The following is a 22025-nucleotide window of genomic DNA, read 5'->3' on the forward strand; positions in this document are numbered from 1 at the left end:
AAAACATTTGGATTTTACTGTACACAATCAAATCTGGGCATGTCAACCTTTGGTTTATTTATTACGGCCGCCAAGGACGTAATAAAATCATTGGCGTGTATTTATTTGTCTGTCTGTTAGCAGTATTATGACAAAACTGCTACACAGATTCTGATGAAATTTTCACCACAGATAGATATTAGGTCACGGAAGAACCCATTAAATTTTGGAGGTAATCCGGATCCGGATTCTGGATTAATATTTTCCTTTATATACGCTTTGAAGGATTACTTCAAAACTACTTCACGGATTCTCACCAAATTTGCACCACAGATAGATATTAGGTCATGGAAGACTCCACTAAATTTTGGAGGTGATCTGGATCCTAATCTGGATTCTGGATCAATATTTCACTTTATATATGCTTTGAAGGATTACTTCAAAACTACTTCACGGATTCTCACCAAATTTTCACCACATATTAGGACATGGAAGACTCCACTGAATTTTGGAGGTGATCTGGATCTGGATTCTGGATCAAGATTTCCTTTTATATAGGCTTTGAAGGATTACTTCAAAACTACATCAAGGATTCTCACCAAATTTGCACCACATATAGATATTAGGACACGGAAGACTCCATTAAATTTTGGAGGTGTTCCAGATCCGGATTCTGGATCAAGATTTCCTTTTATATAGACTTTGAAGGATTACTTCAAAGCTACTTCACAGATTCTCAACAAACTTGCACCACAGATATTAAGTCATGGAAGACTCCACTAAATTCTGGAGGTGATCCGGATCTGGTTTGGCAGACGTCAGAAATCTCTGATTGCTCTTGTTAATTGTGATTTTGAAATATAGAGCAAGCATTATTATAATTGGCTCTCAGTAGATTAAATATAACGGTATATAATTAATTTAACTGCTCAGAAAATGAAACAACTCTTCCAATGTACCCACAACCAAAATTTTTGGATTGTAGTTTTAACTAATATAGCAATCTTAAAATGATACAGACGTCTGTTGTGTTCATTTTCTTGTTAGGGCCACTGGTTGTGCCTAGTGTAACTTTTTTTCCCTATTGTATATACGAGTAATCACATGCCATCTTGGCAGATGTTATTATACTTGTGAAAGCATTGTATTTCATGTATACTTATTAGACCTAGAAAGGGATTGAGTGCCTTTAATGGACACTAGTATAGCTGCTGCCATTTAGATCATTTCTTTCTTCTGTTGCCACAAAGATCATCGCAGCTTGTTATTGGCTGTGTAAATTAATACGTCTTAGTTGACCAAACAGAATATCCACACAGATCATTCAAATATGTTGATGTGCCTCTTTGAGCAAATCTGAGAGAACATATGGAACATTATGCTGAAAAATGTAACTGTTAACAGAGTCGAACATTAAAAAAGTGTGATGCCTGCGGATGCATAGCCATAAAACTGAATGTCTTAGTCTGTTATTATTGTTTTATTTTGCTGACGAATTAACACAAAACCTGCCTCAGCTATGCTTAACGTCAGGCATGGGCACCCATGTGCCGTGAAGAGCTCGCAGTCTGCAAGATTCATTCCAACTGGTCATATCAGCAGGTGATCGCTGATGAGCACCACTTTCAGTCAGCTGGAACCAAAACGTTTGCACTGCTGGTTCTTCACTTTGCCCATCCAGGCTTGATATGTTTCTGGAAAATTCTGACCAACCGTTAGCCTCAGCTGGCTGTAATATTGAGGTCATGTAAATGGATGAACTACACACCATGGTGCTCATCAGCCAGAAAAAAAAGAAAAAAAAAGGAATTTCTGGGAAATGCCATCACAACATCTATGCCCTGATTGCGCTCAAACATTGTAATGTGTATCATGTCCAACTGTGAACGCGTGCGGGTGTGACAGTCATGTCTGTAAAGTGACAAGAAACAGGATTACGCAACATTGTACATCATTTCTTTCATTCAATTTTTGAATTTTTCACACTTGTATGAATACAGGTGTTTTATCGCATCCTATGAATGTGTGTAAATAAGAAATGTACATTGTTGCAGCCATGAAGCACAGAGACTATTCAAAATGCATATCTTCAAAATCAGTGGTTGTGAAGATTTTTAGTGTAAACTCTAAATGTGTACATAATTTAATGTTTCAGTACATATGAATATATATATATATTTTTCTTTGTTCTATTCAAGATGCATTTACAAATAAAGGGAGAAAACAAATGAGATTGTGTGCATGTATTTCACTCCGACTTTACCTAACACCTTTGGTAGAAAAGAATTACACAAGTGAAGTCACTCCCAGCGTCTTCAGTCCAAAGGTTGATGAAGCCAGTTTCCTGCTCCAGATGCACTAAATCCTGACCTGCAAAGTACTGGGAAGTACTGAAAAAATCACACCTTTGTTTAATATAAATAATTATATACTGCTTGCCAGGAACAAAAGCTTGGAATAGCATAAACACCGATAATAAATGAATAAATGTCAATAATAAAAGTAAACTAAACCAATGTGAAAAAAAAATGTTTATAAAAAATAAAACTGGACTCACGTTTTTATTGTGTTTTAAATGCTGTGGGTTGGCAAGCCATCTTCATTTGTCGTCCAATGCATGTTTGTTTGTCCATCTTGCTTATTTTTGGAGTTAAAGAATTTTATCTTAAACAGCATAGGCTGTAGTGTGCACATCTTCCTACATAAATCTGTTTGTTCACTCCTCCCTATGTTGCTGTGGGCCAGCAGTCTGCCTCCATCTGATGATTTAGTCTGTCCAAACAGCATCAAATACAACCCAAACACGTTTATTTTTCCACCTAGCTTTGCTTTGAAATTTAAGAATCCTTATTTTAAGAAACAGCACAGGCTGTGGTGTGCACATATCAAAGGTGGGATGAAATCACCATCAAGTCACTCTCAAGTCACGAATCAGCAAGTCACAAGTCAAACCTCAAGTCATAATGACCACCAATTGCTTGCAAGCTGACTTCAGAGTTGACTTGGGACTTGCAGATTGATGACTTGAGAATGACTTGACACTGACTTCGTCCCACCTCTGGCACATATGCTAAGTTCCTGTCTGTTGTTAAGTTCACCCACAGGGAAATGTTGGTAACACTTGAAGGTATTGTCATAATAGTGACATAACACTGTCATAACTGTTACATGACACAATCATGAAGGTGTCATAAACTGACATTAATGTCATTAATACTGTGACCATAGGACCTTTGTGGCCGGGACGGTCACAATCTGGTGTCACGAACAGGATGTGGGTAGTCACAGAACATGCTTAAATGCACCTGTGACTTCAGGACGAAGTCAAAAATGGTGGGGAGATATGTAGCGGGATGAAGGCCCCGGGTCCTGATTGAAAAGACGTTCCCGCTAGCTTGGCTAATGGGGAATTCCCCTTTGGCTGACCTGGTAGAGGAATGGTCTTTAGTGCGAGCCGTCCGGGTTTGATCCCACCGCTGTCCTGGCCACAAAGGTCCTGCGGTCACAATCGTTATGATTGCTGCCATTAAGTGTCATTCTGTTTTTACAATGACAACTTGACATTTTTTGGGTTGTCTTGATTATAACAACTTGACTTTAATCAAAGTGACATGACCAGAAGTTGTCTTCGGCCTTTTTGGTCTTCGGTTGTATGTCGAGTTGTCAACTTGTCTTGACTTCCAAACACAGAAACAAGGTGCAACTTATATACCAGTGTGATGTACATACAGATTATTCCTCTTCACAATGTATTTTTTACCTGTTAACAAGCGCTGAAGCAGAGGCATGTTTGTTCACACTTTTGAATATGTTCAGATCAGGTCAGGCTTGAGAACACCTTTTCTGGTTCATGACCATCTTTCTCATGTGTAGTCCCTTTGTTATCTCCTGACAGAAAATAAATATCTGCTTAAACTAGGTGTCACATGGGTGTACGCTTGTGGTCTTCCACTTGCTGGCACTCTCAACTGAGGTACCTTTGTGCTGGATCATGGTCAACCATACTGTCATAAATGAAACTCCCTCAAGATTCAAGCCGCAAGTCTCATCTGGATCTCTCTGTGCAACAACTCATTTTAAACAAAGGGCCCTAACATAATGATTTATAGTGCATAGTTAAAAGTATACAGTGTAAGTTCCTTTGGAGCATGTACAACTAAAATTTGATATTTCCACAGTCCATAAATTGAGCACAAAGGTACTGTAGTTAGTTTCTTAATTAATCATGGGCTTGTTTGTTTTTACATAACACCAACTATACCAGAGTCCCATCTGTTAATCCCATTAAGAACCGAGTGCGCTGGAACCTGGCACATTGCTATTTAGATGGCAGAGAAGCAAGAGGTTTTATGGCAAGCAAACATATCTGCACACAAACCTTCAAACCCTGCAAGCAGTTAAACGAACAGTTGATCTCACTCCTGCAACACCTCATCAGCCGCCTCCATCCATTTCGTCACCTCTGTAGTGCAACAGACAAACAGACCCGTCCCTACTGACCATCCCATGGCCAGCTGTTTTTGGGTCTCCCATCATCAAGCCTGGGGTTGAATAAACCAGCATAAAAATATGGTGCAAACCAGAATTATTAAAACATTGTGTTTATCCTTTTAGTTTTTGCTTTTATTTTGTTTTCAAGTAATTTTCACTGCAGTTTAATGAGGGCTAAGGTGCACCCCATCTATATAAGGGTACACTGTGAACCCAATCTCAGGCTCAACATGAGACCAGGGCCCAGTTTCAAAAGCAGTCTGATCTTATAGTCTACTAAGCTTACTTAGTCGTCTAAGGTCAGTAGGCTAAACTTAACCATTTAACATTAGTTGATGATTTTCACAGTGGCCTCACCAGTGCCGTTGCCAGGAAATGTCTCCAATGCACAAGAGTTTTGTTTACGTCCGGGTTTGTCATCATGTCTGAGTCCGCCGTACCAGAGGAGAAGCACTCCCTGCCTCGGCATCCGTAAATATCTCCAATGGACACCCACTCCCACCGCAAGCCTCTCCTTCCTTCCTGCTCCATCAATTGGTGGTACATGATAGCTGCCATTTTTGAGGTAAGACACTGAAGTTTCATTGACTAAAATAAGATTAGCCTCCTCTGTACCAGACTAATCCAATCCAATCCACTTTATTTATAAAGCACATTTAAACAGACTCGAGTCTCCAAAGTGCTGCACAGCAAAAGCATAGACACACAAAATAGTAATAATAACAATAAAGTAGATAAGATAAAATAATACATAAATAAATAAAACCATGATAAAACAATAAATTTCAATAACATAAAAATAAAATAAGACACAAGGACCGTACAACTCACACGGTGTTAAAAGCCAAAGAATAAAAGTGGGCCTTAAGACGGGACTTAAAACACTCCACAGTGGGAGCAGATCGGATGTGTAGGGGCAGAGCGTTCCAGAGTCTGGGACCGACCACTGAGAAGGCTCTGTCCCCTCGAGTTTTAAGTCTCGTCCTAGGCACCATGAGCTGGGACTGGCCCTCGGACCTCAGAGCTCGTGCTCGAGTGTAAACCTGGAGGCAGTTGATGATATATTGCGGGGCCAGTCCATTCAGAGCTTTAAAAACAAACAAAAGTATCTTAAAATCAATTCTGAAATGTACAGGGAGCCAGTGCAGAGAAGCCAAAATTGGGGTAATGTGCCCACGCCTTTTGGCCCCTGTTAAAAGTCGAGCCGCTGAATTCTGGACTAACTGCAGTCGGGAAAGTGCGTTAAGGCTAATTCCGGAATAAAGTGCATTGCAGTAGTCTAAACAAGAAGAAATAAAAGCGTGCATGACTTGTTCAAACAAATTAAAAGGGATAAAAGGTTTCACTTTTGATAAAAGACGTAGGTGAAAATACTTGATTTTAAAACCGCGTTAACCTGTTTATCAAGTTTAAGATCGCTGTCTATGGTGACACCAAGGCTGGTGACTTTGGGACGCACAAAACTTTGGAGAGGTCCCAAGTCAAAGCGGGAATTGCTAAACAGAATTATTTCAGTTTTTCCCTCGTTAAGTTTTAAGTAATTCTGTGCTAACCAAGCCTTGACATCACCGAGACAGTCGAGAAGGGGTGTCAGGGGGCAGTGGTTATTTTTGAGAATCGGCATGTAAATTTGGCAGTCATCCGCATAAAAATGGTATGACATGCCATGTTTTCTAAATATCTCCCCGAGTGGGAGGAGATACAGAGCAAAAAGAATTGGGCCTAAGATAGAACTCTGGGGGACACCGCACTGCAGGGGAGCAGAAGAGGAGCAGGAGTCCCCCAGCCTCATGGAGAAGGACCTCCCACTCAAGTAAGACTCAAACCACTTCAAAGCAATCCCCCTGACACCCACACAGGTTTCTAAGCGAGATAAGAGAGTTGCATGGTCCACTGTGTCAAAAGCAGCAGTCAGGTCTAAAAGCACTAAAATGGCAGAGCTTCCCGCATCAGCTATTAAAAACAGGTCATTAAAAACCTTAAGAAGTGCAGACTCTATACTGTGAAACGTTTTGTAACCCGACTGAAACAGGTCTAAAATGCCATGTGCATCTAAAAACGGTTGAAATTGAGCAAGCATGCATTTCTCCAAGATCTTGGAAACCAAAGGAAGCTTAGAAATGGGCCGATAATTTGCTAAAGTCACAGGGTCAAGGCCAGGCTTCTTAATCAGAGGCTCAACAACAGCATTTTTACAAAAAATGGGGACAGTGCCAGAGACCAGATTACTGTTTATTACCTCGCTCACAAAGGTGCCAATGGTGCCCCAGACCTCTTTAAAAAAGCGAGGAGGAACTGGGTCTGTAGGACTAGTAGAGACTTTGAGTTTATTCACAATCCCAGTAAGAACAGCAAGTGGCACAGGCTCAAACTGGCTAAATGCTGCCGTACATGTGTTAGCCCCTGGACCACAAGGTGAAGAGGGCGAGATATTGGTCCTTATCGCAGCAACCTTATCATTAAAAAAGGAGAGAAATCTCTCACAGGTTTCATTGGTTATTTCCAATGCAGTGGAAGGATTAGGATTAAAAATAGAGTTCACAGTTTTAAAAAGAACACGGGGTTTGTTAACACTGTTGGCGATTAAGTCAGATAAATATTTTGTTTTCTCTACTTTAACCACACATTGATAGTTCCTCCAGCTATCTTTAAGAACCTGGTAAAAAACCTCCAGGTGGTTCTTTTTCCATCTCCGCTCCGCCCTCCGACACTCACGCTGAGCTGCAAGCGTAGTGTCATTTAGCCAGGGCTCCTGCCTGGACTTTGGGTGCATGATTTTAAGAGGAGCTACGCTGTCCAGCACATCAGAGCAGGTGGAAACAAAAGAGTTCATCAGGTGCTCCGTGTTCATATTTATACAGATGGACAAGGGTTTAAAAGACTACACGCTGCAGCGGTAAAGAGAGAGCTAAAGTCAGCCGCTGTGCTAGCCTTAATAGCACGGCTATGATGCACAGCTGGCAGCAGCTCTCCAAAAACACGTCAAACATAACAGGGCAGTGGCCAGAGAACACAGCATCCTCAACAATAACATGGCCAACTGAAAAGCCATGCGACAGCACCAGGTCCAATGTGTGTCCGTGTATCTGCATTGAGCCAGTGACATGTTGTGTTAGATTAAAAACTTCACATAAGTCTATAAAGTCTCTGGCCATCGGCATGGACTGACAACATACATGCACATTGAAATCTCTGACAATTAAAATCCTGTCATAACGTGTACAGATAAAAACCATCAGATCATAAAAATCCTTGATAAAATCCATGTTGTGTCTTGGTGGTCTGTAAATGACAGCGCACAACACTGGATCAGTCTGTCGCGCTCTTAGCTCGAAACAGCTCAGTTCAAACGAGGCAAAAGACCACTCCGTAACAACTTTGTGCTGAATGCCAACCCGTAGAACAGTAGCTATTCCTCCACCACAACCAGAGGCTCTTGGTGTGTTAATAAAAGTACAGTCAGGAGGTAATAACTCTGAGAAAGTGGTGGACTCACCAACGTTGATCCATATCTCAGTTAAAAACAGTACATCCAGCGATCGTGATGTGAAGAAGTCTCGAAGAATGAAGGTTTTATTCCCTATGGACCTTGAATTCACGAGCGCGCACCTCGTAGCAGCCGCCGCCGTGTTAGCCGTATGAGCTACCCGGCCCAGCGGCCTAAGGTTACTCGGGGACACACCACCAGAGCCTGAATGAAGAGAACGATGAGGGAGCAGTGCGCAGAGATCCTCTCACTGTCCAATGATGGGCACCACCCAAGTGCCAACTGGAACAACAGTGCGCCGTGAGACATAACGGCGAAAACAGTCTCTAAGGTCCAGTGGAATAGAAGAAGCCTGCACTGTGCTCGGAGAAAGAGCCAGGAAGGCTTTTAGCCTCATTAGCCGGCCAGCTCGCACTCCCCGGCGTTTACGTTTCCTGGGCAGAGGCGCGTTCACCCAGACAAGCTTCTCTGGGAGATCAGCCAGGTAAAAAGAATTTGACTTTTTTGCTTCATAGATCACACATGATTGCACCGTGTCCTTGATTTTAAGTAATTCCTGGCGATTATACACCAATAGCGAATGAACAGTCCCTGTGACAGACATAAAAATCAATAAAAAATACACAAGCGTAGGCAGAGCCAAGCGGCAGCACAGACACTCCGGCGCCATCTTCTCCCCTTCTCTTTTTAGTTAGCCGACTAAAAACATTAGTTGGCTAACAATAAACTTTAGCAGACTAAGCGCCTTGTGCAATGACTACTGTGAAAAGATGAGTTGACAAATGAATTAAGTAGACTAAACAAGATTGGGATTATGAACCTGGGCCCAGGTCTTTGGTGCAACTGCTTTCTGTTCACTCGTGATTGAAACATAACAGCATTTTGCCTGACCAGACCTCATTTTCAGGCTGAACATGCAAAGATGCACTTGTACAGCACTTTGTGCTATTGTATGATGGTGACCAAAGTAACGTCAGCAGTACCCAAATATTTTTGAGAAAGGTCTCATATCAAAGACATAGTATTCTTTGGTCACAATGGTATAGTAAAGCCAGAAGCACTAGGACTCCAATGACTTAGATCTTCATCTGTATCCTTGTTTTCTGGTGACCTCATGATTCCATAAGCTCAACCCAAGCATCTTATGACATCATGGATTGAGGTAAGTACACATGATGAACTGCATCTGAAAGTCTAGGTAGTCCACAGCCTGTAGAAAACTGCATTTGGGGGTCAGTGATCAGATTAGCACTCCAAACACTGTACAAGAACATTGTCTAAACTCAAAACTGGAAAGATAAGACTGAGCTCTGTTGGACTCTGTAACTGCCACATGGTGAAAGAGATCAAGGAGAGCTAACAGAGCCCTGTCTTTGGAAAAGACAAAATTGTGGAAGAACACCAAGGGTCTTATGTCTCAAGCAAGTGTGACCGCAGGACCTTTGTGGCCAGGACGGCGGTGGGATCGAACCCGGATGGCTCGCACTAAAGACCATTCCTCTACCAGGTCAGCCAAAGGGGAATTCCCCATTAGCCAAGCTAGCGGAAACATCTTTTCAATCAGGACCCGGGACCTTCATCCCGCTACATATCTCCCCACCATTTTTGACTTCGTCCCAAAGTCACAGGTGCGTTTAAGCATGTTCTGTGACTACCCGCATCCTGTTCGTGATGCCAGATTGTGACCGCAGGACCTTTGTGGCCGGGACGGCGGTGGGACCGAACCCAGATGGCTCTCACTAAAGGCCATTCCTCTACCAGGTCAGCCAAAAGGGAATTCCCCGTTAGCCAAGCTAGCGGAAACATCTTTTCAATCAGGACCTGGGACCTTCATCCTGCTACACAAGGATGGGCAACAGAACCATGAAGGGCCAATTTTGGTGCAGGTCTTTCTCGCTACTGATCACCTCAGCAGGTGATTCCACAGATGAGCAACTGATAGGTTGAGGAGAGGAGCTCATCAGTAAAACCACCTGCTGAGGTGATCAGTTGGAAGGAAAGGGTGCACGGTCTCGGCCCTTGTTGCCCACCCCTGGATCTAGAGGATGGTGTGGTTACTGCACAGCGCCACTCATGTCTTGCTCATTTGAGTGTCCTTGTTAAACATGGCAAAGAATATTGTCACATGAACATTCGATATACAAAAAAGTTCTTAAAATGAATAAAACAAACTTTTTCCTAGTTTGTGCACTTTTATTACACCCTTCACTGGCTGATAGATTACACTCAATTTGGAAATGTGCAAATTTTGGCAAGAGTCACTTCAATCAGTAACAAGCAGAAAAGTATGCCAAGTGGTTGAACATTGACAGAAAATGCTGAGCAAGTTAAATTTTGGTGGAAATGGCTTTGCACTTTAAGGGGCATCTCAGAATATGAGTGGCATCAAAAATCTGTAGAGGAGAATTTAATCCTTCATGATGACAAAGATGAACACTGATCATGTCTAATGTCAGCAAAAGGCACAGTGACGAGATTCTGCTGCAGGAGAGAACTTGAACATCACATCTTTTTTGTGAGAGCATAAATCTGGTATACTGTGTGACCCTTAGCTAGAATAAGCAAGTATAGAAAATGAAAGAATGATATGCTATATATGTTTGAGTGTTCTGAGTCAGCTGAAGCCTTGATGTTGACACGTGAACCAGTGATTGAGAAGTATGACTGAAACAGCTGAAATTCAGCCAGTGAAGCTATAAAGTGAGTGTCCACCACGAACTAATGTTGTAAAGAAAAAAAAAAAACTCCAGTCATCTCTGTATTAATACATAAAATGGTGATTTAAAACATTTATGTCACTATTCCTATGTGTAGAGTCTCTCCACCACACTGTTGTAATAACAGCGTTAAAGATCAGAGTCTTATCACTGTCACCAGTTACAACGGATAAATGATTAATCGGGCTGAAATGGTTGAGCTGTTTAATAAGAAAACTTCCCACATGGTAAAAGCTGTGTTCTGTTCGCTACACCACTTTGTACCAAAATCAAAAAGTCAGGAGTTGAATAAAATTTGTTCTCAGTCATAGTTGATATGTTTGAAACTTGGATGTGCCAAATTTAAGATAGTGTTGCCATATTTAATGATATTGTACATCTTCTATTTTACAAACATTTTTCATACAAATCCAAATCCTCAGTGTTAATTCAACGCGCATAGTTTTAAATCTAAGACTATCGGTTCCATATCAAACTTACATTGTGGGTTTTGTTGAAACAGCTTTGATGCGCTTCACTTTCCGACACTCACTTTTGCCTTCTGAGATGTGCACATATATTTCTGACAGTGTAAAGAGCACTTTCATGTTGTTTGGTGTAATATGTCATTGTTTACAAGAATACTACAGACAAAATCCTCAGAGTGGGTTTGAACCCACAGACTTCTAGAAAAGAGGTAAGAGCACCACCACTGGTAACTTTTTTTGTTGTTTGTTTGTTTTGCACTCTACACATACATACTTAGAATTAGTAGGACCACATTCAAGCTGTCTGTGAAAATTGTCTACGTGCAACACGAGTGTGGCGTAACCTAGTAACACACATGGGTGTGACTATGCCGAACTCCCCCAACACACACAAATGGCTTGTGGAGTGTGTTGTCATCATCGTTGTCCCCCAACACACATGGCTTGTGTCGTCGCTCCCTCCACTCCCACCCACACACGATGAATCCAACCTTGTCAGCTGTGGCTGAGGGTTCCAGAGTCCGGTCGCTGTCCAGTACAATGCGCTGCTGAAACAGCTGACCGCTGTGCACTGCAACTCAGCTGGTGAACACACAATGCACATGTGTGTGTGGGCGCTCATGCCCTCATGACATGAAGACCAGCCAGAATCTGAGCGCACGGCATGGTGTGAAGCCGACTGGACAGGGTGAAGTCACTTCCACCAGGTAAATTGTAGTTTACATGACAGACAGAAAGAGTACAGATTAAATAAAACAAATAAGGGTAAAGGCATGAACTCATCCATGCGTGATCACTTTGCTCATACGCTTTGCTGTGGACATACAGCCTGTCAGCTGGACCTGACCGTGCACACAAGGTGTTAAATTAAGCAGCTGTTCAGATATCTGTGCTCGCAAGTCACAGCCGGAGAACACCTATAGTGGCTTGTAGAATATGGCCTTGTATAACATTACCGTGAGGCACGGACATCAGATTGCTGTCCTCACGTGGAAATATGAGGTCTGTCCATAAAGTATCGTACCTTTTAGTTTTTTTTAACTATATGGATTTAATTCATATGTTTTCACGTCAGACAAGCTTGAACCCTTGTGCGCATGCGTGAGTTTTTCCACGCCTGGCGGTGACGTCATTTGCCTGTGAGCACGCCTTGTGGAAGGAGTGGTCCCGCCCCGTCGTCGGATTTTCATTGTCTGGAAATGGCGGAATGATTTGGGTTTTTTTCCATCAGAATTTTTTCAGAAGCTGTTAGAGACTGGCACCTGGAAACCATTCGAAAAATTTATCTGGCTTTCGGTGAAAATTTTATGGGCTTCACAGAGAATAAGGTCTGGTAGTACAGCTTTAAGGACCCCTTTAAGGACGCTCAGCGCGCCGCGCTCCGAGCTGCGACGACACGGCACAAGCCACCGGACCATTTCTGAGCTGATGGCTCTGTGGATACAAGACCGTCGTGTGCTCTTTCTCTGGTTATCACAAGAGCTGGACATCAGCCATTTTCCGGCAGATTTCACTTTTAACAACAGATTTTGTCATGGAAAGCCGCGCGGAGGCTTCGCGTGTCACGACCGATTTACTTTGGAAGCGAGACAAAGGAACACCTCCGTTTCGGCGTGTCAGAGGATACTTACTGGACTGGTAAGCATTGAAAGCTGAGATAGACATGTCCAAAGACATGTCCGGTGGCTTGTGCCGTGTCGTCGCAGCTCGGAGCGTGGTGCGCTGAGTGTCCTTAAAGGGGTCCTTAAAGCTGTACTACCAGACCTTATTCTCTGTGAAGCCCGTAAAATTTTCACCGAAAGCCAGATACATTCTTCGAATGGTTTCCAGGTGCCAGTCTCTAACAGCTTCTGAAAACATTCTGATGGAAAAAAAAGTCCTTTTCATTCCGCCATTTCCAGACAATGAAAATCCGACGATGGGGCGGGACCACTCCTTCCACAAGGCGTGCTCACAGGCGAATGACGTCACCGACAGGCGTGGAAAAACTCACGCATGCGCACAAGGGTTCAAGCTTGTCTGACGTGAAAACATATGAATCAAATCCATATAGTTTAAAAAAAATAAAAAGGTACAATACTTTATGGACAGACCCCGTAAATTCTAACACATATCACTTCAGCTGACCGTCGCATCAGCGCACTGCATCGCTGGTAAATGTTGTGCCATGCAGAAAATCACCTCACTGGACCCCCCCTCAAGACGCATGTATCTGTGTTATTTTCCAACTGTTGTGGGCTGCCTGCTCTGTTTTCCTGCTGCTGCTGGTTTCTCCCTCTTCTCTGCACAGGTGGTGCGCCTCAAGCTGATCGACACACCTGTTCCACATTTCATCAGCATCTGTATATGAACCCTGGCTTTGCACTCCATCCTCGCCAGAAACTCTGCAAACCTTCCACGGTAAGCCTGGCTCCTCTGCTTATACTTGCACATCTTTGTCTCTTGGTGTTTCCACACACCAGCCTGAAGAACTGCAGCTTATCACTGAAGCAACCTGATTGCTATCAAGACTCTTCTGCAGCCTGTTATGGAACATCAGCCAAGCTAAGTATTTGCTCTTCTTTTTGCTCGTATGAGCTGCTGCTCACTGAACACTGCCTGGAATAATCATATGAACTGAACTGTGAACCTTTCCTGATAAGAACCAGTAGAAGAAACTGAACTGAACCATTTTTGTCTAATTGCCTGCATATCTGGACCAGCTGTGATAGTTGTCTCTGACTGTGAAAACCACTTCAGTGACTGGCTCAGCACTCACCCTTCTGTATCTTCCTCCGCCTCGTCAACAGCTTGCAGGCGGCCACCCGGCTCCGGATCCAGCCACTGAGACTGAAGTCGCCTGGACTGCGGACTCCCCGGTTCCACCGTTCAGCGGGCCGGTCTCCACTCGGCTAGGCAGCCTAGTTTATTTTGCACATTCTGTACTCTGGCATATTCCGAGCAATAAATCCGTGTTAACTGCTCATTTCTGCTTCCTGCTTCTGGGTTCGTCTTCCACTCACGTCCGAACCATAACACCCACGTAATAATTAAAACACATATCACATTTTCAATGCGGTCACTAGTGGATTGCTGCGCGCTGGACACGCCATGCTGGCTGATGTGTTGCTGACATGGGAGCCAACTCTTCATGAGATGAGAGCATCACATAATTCATGTAAAACATAAAAGGGAGAACAGTAATCCACATTATTTCATTACTTCCCGGTGTACATCGAAGCTGAGGCTAAGTCCGCTCTTTATAACAGGAATTAATTATTAGAAATTGTGGTGGTTTTTAAATTATTTTTTTTTGCTCCGTTGCTGTGTGTGTGTGTGTGTGTGTGTGACTTTCCACGTGCTCGCACTGTGTTTGTGTGGGTGAACACAAGGGTGCACGAAACCTTTGCCGCGGTATCATGCGTACATGTCTGAATGTGTGTCCCTCCCGACAGCGGGTGGAATGTTTTGTGGTTCCCCATTTTGATTTTGTTTGCGGATTTTTGCAGGTTCTGCTTCTTTCGCCCAACGTCATGTTGTATAGTCAGTGCCTTGCATGACACCACCCTGACATCGGGGTGTGAATGGGCAAATGGAAGGCATGATTGTAAAGCACTTTGAGCTTCTGATATAGATGGAAAAGTCCTGTATAAATGTAGTCCATTTACCAAAGCTGTGAAAGATTTCACAGAAGAAGCCCAAAAGTTGTCCATGTAGACAGTTAAGTCACCACAATCTGATGTTGATCATGTTCCTGGAGCATCTTTCTTACTGTTGTTGTTGTGTGGGCCGCCAGAAGAGGAGGCCCACCACCAGAGGGCGCCCTGTCTGGAGTGCGGGCTCCAGGCACCAGAGGGCGCAGCCGCCTCACAGGAGCAGCCAGGGTGACAGCTGTCACGCATCACCTGCAACAGCTGTTACCAATCATCTGATCAGCAGGGGTACATCAGCAGGACGACGTCTCCACCTCTTTACCGAGATATCGCTCTACCTGGAAGGTAACGTTCTCAGCTGACTGTATGATCTTTCGACAGTAACCTTTTGTTACTTTTGTGCATTGTATAGCAGACTCTTTTTCCAACGAGAGGTGGAGGTAGTTTTCCCGCCGTGCGGATTGCTGGGTGCAAACGCGCCCACATTTAATTGTTTTTTTTGTTCCTCGCCAGCAGTACCAGGTCCGACACGCGGAGGCAGTGGCCACCTGGGAGTTCGGGACTTGGCGGCTCCAGTATTCCCGGGGTCTGGTGGCGGAGGAAATCGTGTGGTTCCGGTTCTGCTTGGACAGACGTCTTCTATCTTCGAGCCTGCCCACACGACACCTTTTGTGATTTGGCTTTTTGTCTATTTGTAATCTGTTGTGTTTGTTGTGCCCATTCACAACAGTAAAGTGTTGTTATTTGACTTCCTCCATTGTCCGTTCATTTGCGCCCCCTGTTGTGGGTCCGTGTACCTACACTTTCCCAACAGGATATCTCGGCCAACGTCATGGACCCCGAGGGGCGTCAACCGGCTGTTGAACGGCCAATGGAAGAGCAGGGCGCACAGGCGTCTGCAGGAGGAATGATCGGTGAGTTGCAGCGAATCCTCACCGCTTTTGCGGCTCGGCTGGATCTGATGACCGAGCAGAACGTCCTCCTTAACCGCAGGGTGGAGGCTCTCGCCGCGCAGGTGGAAGCGCGCCCTTAGGGCGCTGCTGCGGCTCCCCCTCCTGTCGATCCTGTGCGCAACAGTGACGTTCCACAGGTCGTTCAACGACCCCTCCCACCTTCTCCTGAAGCATACATAAGCCCTCCAGAGCCGTACGGGGGTTGTGTGGAGACATGCGCGGACTTTCTTATGCAGTGTTCACTCGTCTTCGCACAACGTCCCGTCATGTACGCGACTGATGCTAGTAAGATAGCTTATGTAATTAATCAGCTTCGCAGCAAGGCACGCGCTTGGGCTACAGCGCTTTGGGTGCAAAATTCACGGCTCCTTCTGACATATGATGGGTTTGTGAGGGCGTTCAGAACAGTGTTCGATCACCCAAATAGAGGAGAGACCACTTCAGCCGTGCTGCTGTCAATGAGACAGGGGCGCCGGAGCGCAGCTGCTTATGCAGTCGACTTCCGCATCGCGGCTGCGAGGTCCGGCTGGAATAACACTGCCCTCCGTGCCGCCTTCGTAAACGGACTGTCGTTGGTCCTGAAGGAGCTCCTGGTGGCCAAGGACGAACCGCTGGATTTAGACGGGCTTATTGATCTCGTTATACGATTAGACAATCGGTTAGAAGAACGCCATCGGGAACGAGATGAAGGGCGTGGCCGGGCACGCGCCGTCCCTCTCCCTTCCGGTTCCGACCGGGTTCCGCCCTCCCCACGCTCCACGGCCTCTACGCTCCGTGTGGTTACAGCTCCCCCTGCTGATGAAGCTATGGACACGAGCAGGGCCACATTTAGGGCACCAGATAGACAGAGGAGGCTGGCCCGCGAAGCGTGCTTTGTTTGTGGCTCAATAGAGCATCAAGTGAGGGACTGCCCCGAGCGGTTAAAACACCAACGCCCGCCCCTAGAAACTGGGTTAGGGGTGGGCCAAAACATTCACGTGGGACATACCCATATTGCCACACGACTCCCAGTTACAATCCTTTATGAGGATTTAACCCTGAAGGCCCCAGCACTGGTGGACACGGGCTCTGAAGGGAATCTGTTAGACAGCAGATGGGCCAGGGAGGTAGGGCTCCCTCTGGTGGCGCTTACCTCGCCTGTGCAGGTGCGGGCACTAGATGGCTCCCTACTCCCTTTAATCACACATAAGACACCACCAGTAACTCTGGTGGTGTCAGGAAATCACCGGGAGGAGATCGAGTTTTTTGTGACTCCTGCCACCTCCCGTGTGATTCTCGGTTTCCCTTGGATGTTAAAACCCAATCCCCGGATCGATTGGCCGTCCGGGGTAGTGGTTCAGTGGAGCGAGACCTGCCATCAGGTATGTTTAGGTTCCTCGGTTCCTCCCGGTTCCCAGGCTAAGGAGGAGGTCAGAGTCCTGCCCAATCTAGGGACGGTGCCAGTGGAGTACCATGACCTTGTGGATGTGTTCAGTAAGGATCTGGCGCTCACCCTTCCCCCCCACCGTCCGTACGATTGTGCCATTGATTTGGTTCCAGGCGTTGAGTTCCCGTCCAGCAGGCTGTACAACCTCTCACAACCTGAGCGCGAATCAATGGAGACCTACATCCGGGACTCTTTAGCCGCCGGGTTGATCCGGAATTCCACCTCCCCGATGGGTGCAGGTTTCTTTTTTGTGGGTAAAAAAGACGGCGGACTTCGTCGTCCATGCATTGATTATAGGGGGCTGAACGAAATCATGGTTCGTAATCGATACCCGTTGCCCTTGTTGGATTCAGTGTTCACGCCCCTGCATGGAGCCCAAATATTCACTAAGCTAGATCTTAGAAATGCGTATCACCTGGTTTGGATCCGGAAGGGAGACGAGTGGAAGACGGCATTTAACACCCCCTTAGGTCACTTTGAGTACCTGGTCATGCCGTTCGGCCTCACAAACGCCCCCGCGACGTTCCAAGCATTAGTTAATGATGTCTTGCGGGATTTCCTGCACCGATTCGTCTTCGCATATCTAGACGATATACTCATCTTTTCTCCGGATCCTGAGACTCATGTCCGGCATGTACGTCAGGTCCTGCAGCGGTTGTTGGAGAACCGGCTGTTTGTGAAGGGCGAGAAGTGTGAGTTTCACCGCACCTCTTTGTCCTTCCTGGGGTTTATCATCTCCCCAACTCCGTCGCTCCTGATCCGGCCAAGGTTGCGGCGGTGAGAGACTGGCCCCAACCCACTAGCCGTAGGAAGCTGCAACAGTTTCCTCGGCTTTGCAAATTTCTACAGGAGGTTCATTAAGGGCTACAGTCAGGTAGTTAGCCCCCTGACAGCCCTGACCTCACCAAAAGTCCCCTTCACCTGGTCGGATCGTTGCGATGCCGCGTTCAAGGAGTTGAAACGGCGCTTCTCGTCTGCACCCGTTCTGGTGCAGCCCGATCCTAGTCGCCAGTTAGTGGTTGAAGTGGACGCCTCGGACTCAGGGATAGGAGCTGTGCTTTCCCAGAGCGGGAAGACCGATAAGGTCCTTCACCCGTGTGCCTATTTTTCCCGCAGGTTGACCCCGGCCGAACGGAACTATGACGTCGGCAATCGAGAACTCCTTGCGGTGAAAGAGGCTCTTGAAGAGTGGAGACATCTGTTGGAGGGAACGTCCGTGCCATTCGCGGTTTTCACTGACCACCGGAACCTGGAGTATATCAGGACCGCCAAGCGGCTGAACCCCAGGCAAGCCCGCTGGTCACTGTTCTTTGGGCCGTTTTGACTTCCGGATCACCTACCATCCCGGGACCAAAAACCAGAGATCGGATGCCTTGTCCCGGGTACATGAAGATGAAGTCAAAGCGGAGTTCTCGGATCCACCGGAACCCATCATCCCGGAGTCCACTATCGTGGCCACCCTCACCTGGGATGTAGAGAGAACCGTCCGGGAGGCCCTGGCACGAAGCCCGGACCCCAGAACTGGGCCGAAGAACAAACTATACATCCCACCAGAAGCTAGGGCTGCAGTCCTGGACTTCTGTCACGGCTCCAAGCTCTCCTGTCATCCAGGGGTGCGAAGAACCGTGGCAGTTGTCCGGCAGCGCTTCTGGTGGGCGTCCCTAGAGGCCGACGTCCGGGATTATATCCAGGCCTGCACCACCTGCGCCAGGGGCAAGGCTGACTACCGCAGGGCATCGGGACTACTCCAGCCGCTGCCTGTGCCTCATCGCCCCTGGTCCCACATCGGCCTGGATTTTGTCACGGGCCTCCCGCCGTCCCAGGGTAACACCACCATCCTCACGATAGTGGACCGATTCTCCAAGGCGGCCCACTTCGTGGCCCTCCCGAAGCTCCCAACAGCCCAGGAGACAGCGGACCTCCTGGTCCACCACGTCGTCCGGCTGCATGGGATTCCAACAGACATCATCTCCGATCGCGGCCCCCAGTTCTCCTCGCAAGTCTGGAGGAGCTTCTGCCGGGAACTGGGGGCCACAGTGAGTCTCTCGTCCGGGTACCACCCTCAGACCAACGGGCAAGCAGAACGGGTGAATCAGGAGGTGGAACAGACCTTGCGCTGCGTGACTGCCGCGCACCCGGCGGCCTGGAGTACCCATTTGGCCTGGATCGAGTATGCCCATAACAGCCAGGTGTCTTCAGCCACCGGCCTCTCCCCTTTTGAGGTGTGTCTGGGGTATCAGTCCCCGTTGTTTCCGGTGGTTGACGGAGAGGTCGGTGTGCCCTCAGTCCAGGCCCACCTACGGAAGTGCCGTCGGGTGTGGCGTGCCGCCCGTTCTGCTTTGCTAAAGGCCCGGACGAGGGCAAAAGCCCATGCAGACCGTCGGCAGACCCCGGCCCCTGCGTATCGGCCAGGGCAGGAGGTATGGTTGTCCACAAAGGACATTCCCCTCAAAGTGGACTCCCCCAAGCTACAGGACCATTACATCGGCCCCTTCAAGATCCTTAAGGTCATCAGTCCAGCCGCAGTGAGGCTTCAGCTTCCGGCCTCACTGTGGATCCATCCTGTGTTTCATGTGTCCCGGGTAAAACCACATCACACCTCACCCCTCTGTGCTCCGGGTCCGGCGCCGCCTCCTGCCCGGATCATCGATGGCGAGCTGGCTTGGACTGTGCGCCGGCTCTTGGATGGCCGTAGGATGGGCCGGGGCTTCCAGTATTTGGTGGACTGGGAGGGGTACGGACCCGAAGAACGCTCCTGGGTGAAGAGGAGCTTCGTCCTGGACCCGGCCCTCCTGGCCGATTTCTACCGCCGCCACCCGGACAAGCCTGGTCGAGGGGGGGGGGGGGGTCCTGTTGTGTGGGCCGCCAGAAGAGGAGGTACTGCTGGCCCACCACCAGAGGGCGCCCTGTCTGGAGTGTGGGCTCCAGGCACCAGAGGGCGCAGCCGCCTCACAGGAGCAGCCAGGGTGACAGCTGTCACGCATCACCTGCAACAGCTGTTACCAATCATCTGATCAGCAGGGGTACATCAGCAGGACGACGTCTCCACCTCTTTGCCGAGATATCGCTCTACCTGGAAGGTAACGTTCTCAGCTGACTGTATGATCTTTTGACAGTAACCTTTTGTTACTTTTGTGCATTGTATAGCAGACTCTTTTTCCAACGAGAGGTGGAGGTAGTTTTTCCGCCGTGCGGATTGTTGGGTGCAAACGCGCCCACATTTAATTGTTTTTTTTGTTCCTCGCCAGCAGTACCAGGTCCGACACGCGGAGGCAGTGGCCACCTGGGAGTTCGGGACTTGGCGGCTCCAGTATTCCCGGGGTCTGGTGGCGGAGGAAATCGTGTGGTTCCGGTTCTGCTTTGGACAGACGTCTTCTATCTTCGAGCCTGCCCACACGACACCTTTTGTGATTTGGCTTTTTGTCTATTTGTAATCTGTTGTGTTTGTTGTGCCCATTCACAACAGTAAAGTGTTGTTATTTGACTTCCTCCATTGTCCATTCATTTGCGCCCCCTGTTGTGGGTCCGTGTACCTACACTTTCCCAACAGTTGTTCCAAGACCATCACTGCAACTTACCAACAGTGGCTGCGCCAGGACATTTTTGTTGGGGGGGCTGAGGGGGAGCCCGGCCCAGTGCCAGAAAAAAAATATTAAGGGGGCGATGAGTTTATCACAGGGGGCGGGGTCGCCCCCCCCCCAAAAAGTGCGCACCGGAGGGGACGTGCCTCTGAGCGTGCGTAATGAATTGGGTACGCTCCTGGAAAGCTCGTGTATTTAGGCTACCCTGTTGTAAGAAACTGACTAAGAGTAAAGAGTGATGACAGTATTTTTTTTAATTATTATTTGAACGTATAGACCCTCAGTCAAGTGATCTCCTGCATATCACAAAACCAAACCAACAACTGATCTGAGAAACGACACGAGACAGTAGATTAACCCCACATACAACCCTCCATCACAAACGTTAACACAGCGCAATTGGGCATGACAGTCACACAATGGGTCAAAGATAAACCTTTCATGTAGATATATTTACAATACATAACTTTAATATCTGTCATTGCGGACGACTGGCCGTGAACGGAGGGACTAAGAAAATGCATACCGCACGACAAAAGCATGTCATTTGCATTATTATCACTTTTTACTGAGATACACATCACGTAACACGTACATAAAAAGTTGGCTCACTTAACTTTTGTCTTGCGCTGCTCTCCAATTTAGCCAGTGCGTCCTCATCAACCTGGCTGCTTTAGCTGCTGTTCATTGTCGTACTATCCATGAGAAAATCATCCAGAATATCCATATTGGGACCAAAACACACTTCTCGCATTTTCATCTTTTCCTCTGCGGACAGTTTTTTTTCCCCCTCTGCGGACAGTTCATGGGCTGCGCGCGCTATGACATCATTTGTTTACGCATAGCGGGCGGGTATAGCGAGGTACCGTTGACATAAATCTATGATACTGGCCCAGCAATACCCCGGTAAAGTGATAATAATATTGAATAACTAATATTTTGCTGTATTTTTCAGTATTTCTTTTTCTTTATTTTTTATTTTTATTTTTTGAGAACTGTCACATCCGAGGGGGCGGGGTTGATGACATAAGGGGGCGTCGCCCCCAAACGCCCCTTCGTGGCGCCGGGTCCGGGGGGAGCTGGGGTAAAAGTTGGAGGGGCTCCACAAAATATTGTCGAAATGAACAATATATAGTAAATAGCTTTATAAATACCAAGATATATGTTTCACCTGTGCTCCTCTAAAATGTGGTATCAATGCACACACACATCACTTAGAATGATTGCAAGTTCAGTAAACTTGCACATAGGAATACAAACTGAATTAATTGAAATGGTGCTCAACCCTTACC

At 46.8% G+C, this 22025-nt stretch overlaps 1 long non-coding RNA gene across 1 annotated transcript; it reads left to right on the plus strand.

Annotated features, from left to right (window-relative positions):
* Nucleotides 1–743: 743 nt before the first annotated feature.
* Nucleotides 744–11791, plus strand: LOC117507469. The gene is made up of 3 exons (XR_004559719.1): nucleotides 744–887; nucleotides 10810–10815; nucleotides 11781–11791. It is a non-coding gene; the product is annotated as an uncharacterized LOC117507469 (long non-coding RNA).
* Nucleotides 11792–22025: the final 10234 nt, after the last annotated feature.

This window comes from Thalassophryne amazonica, chromosome 3 (assembly GCF_902500255.1).
Source record: "Thalassophryne amazonica chromosome 3, fThaAma1.1, whole genome shotgun sequence".
Classification (NCBI taxonomy): domain Eukaryota; kingdom Metazoa; phylum Chordata; class Actinopteri; order Batrachoidiformes; family Batrachoididae; genus Thalassophryne; species Thalassophryne amazonica.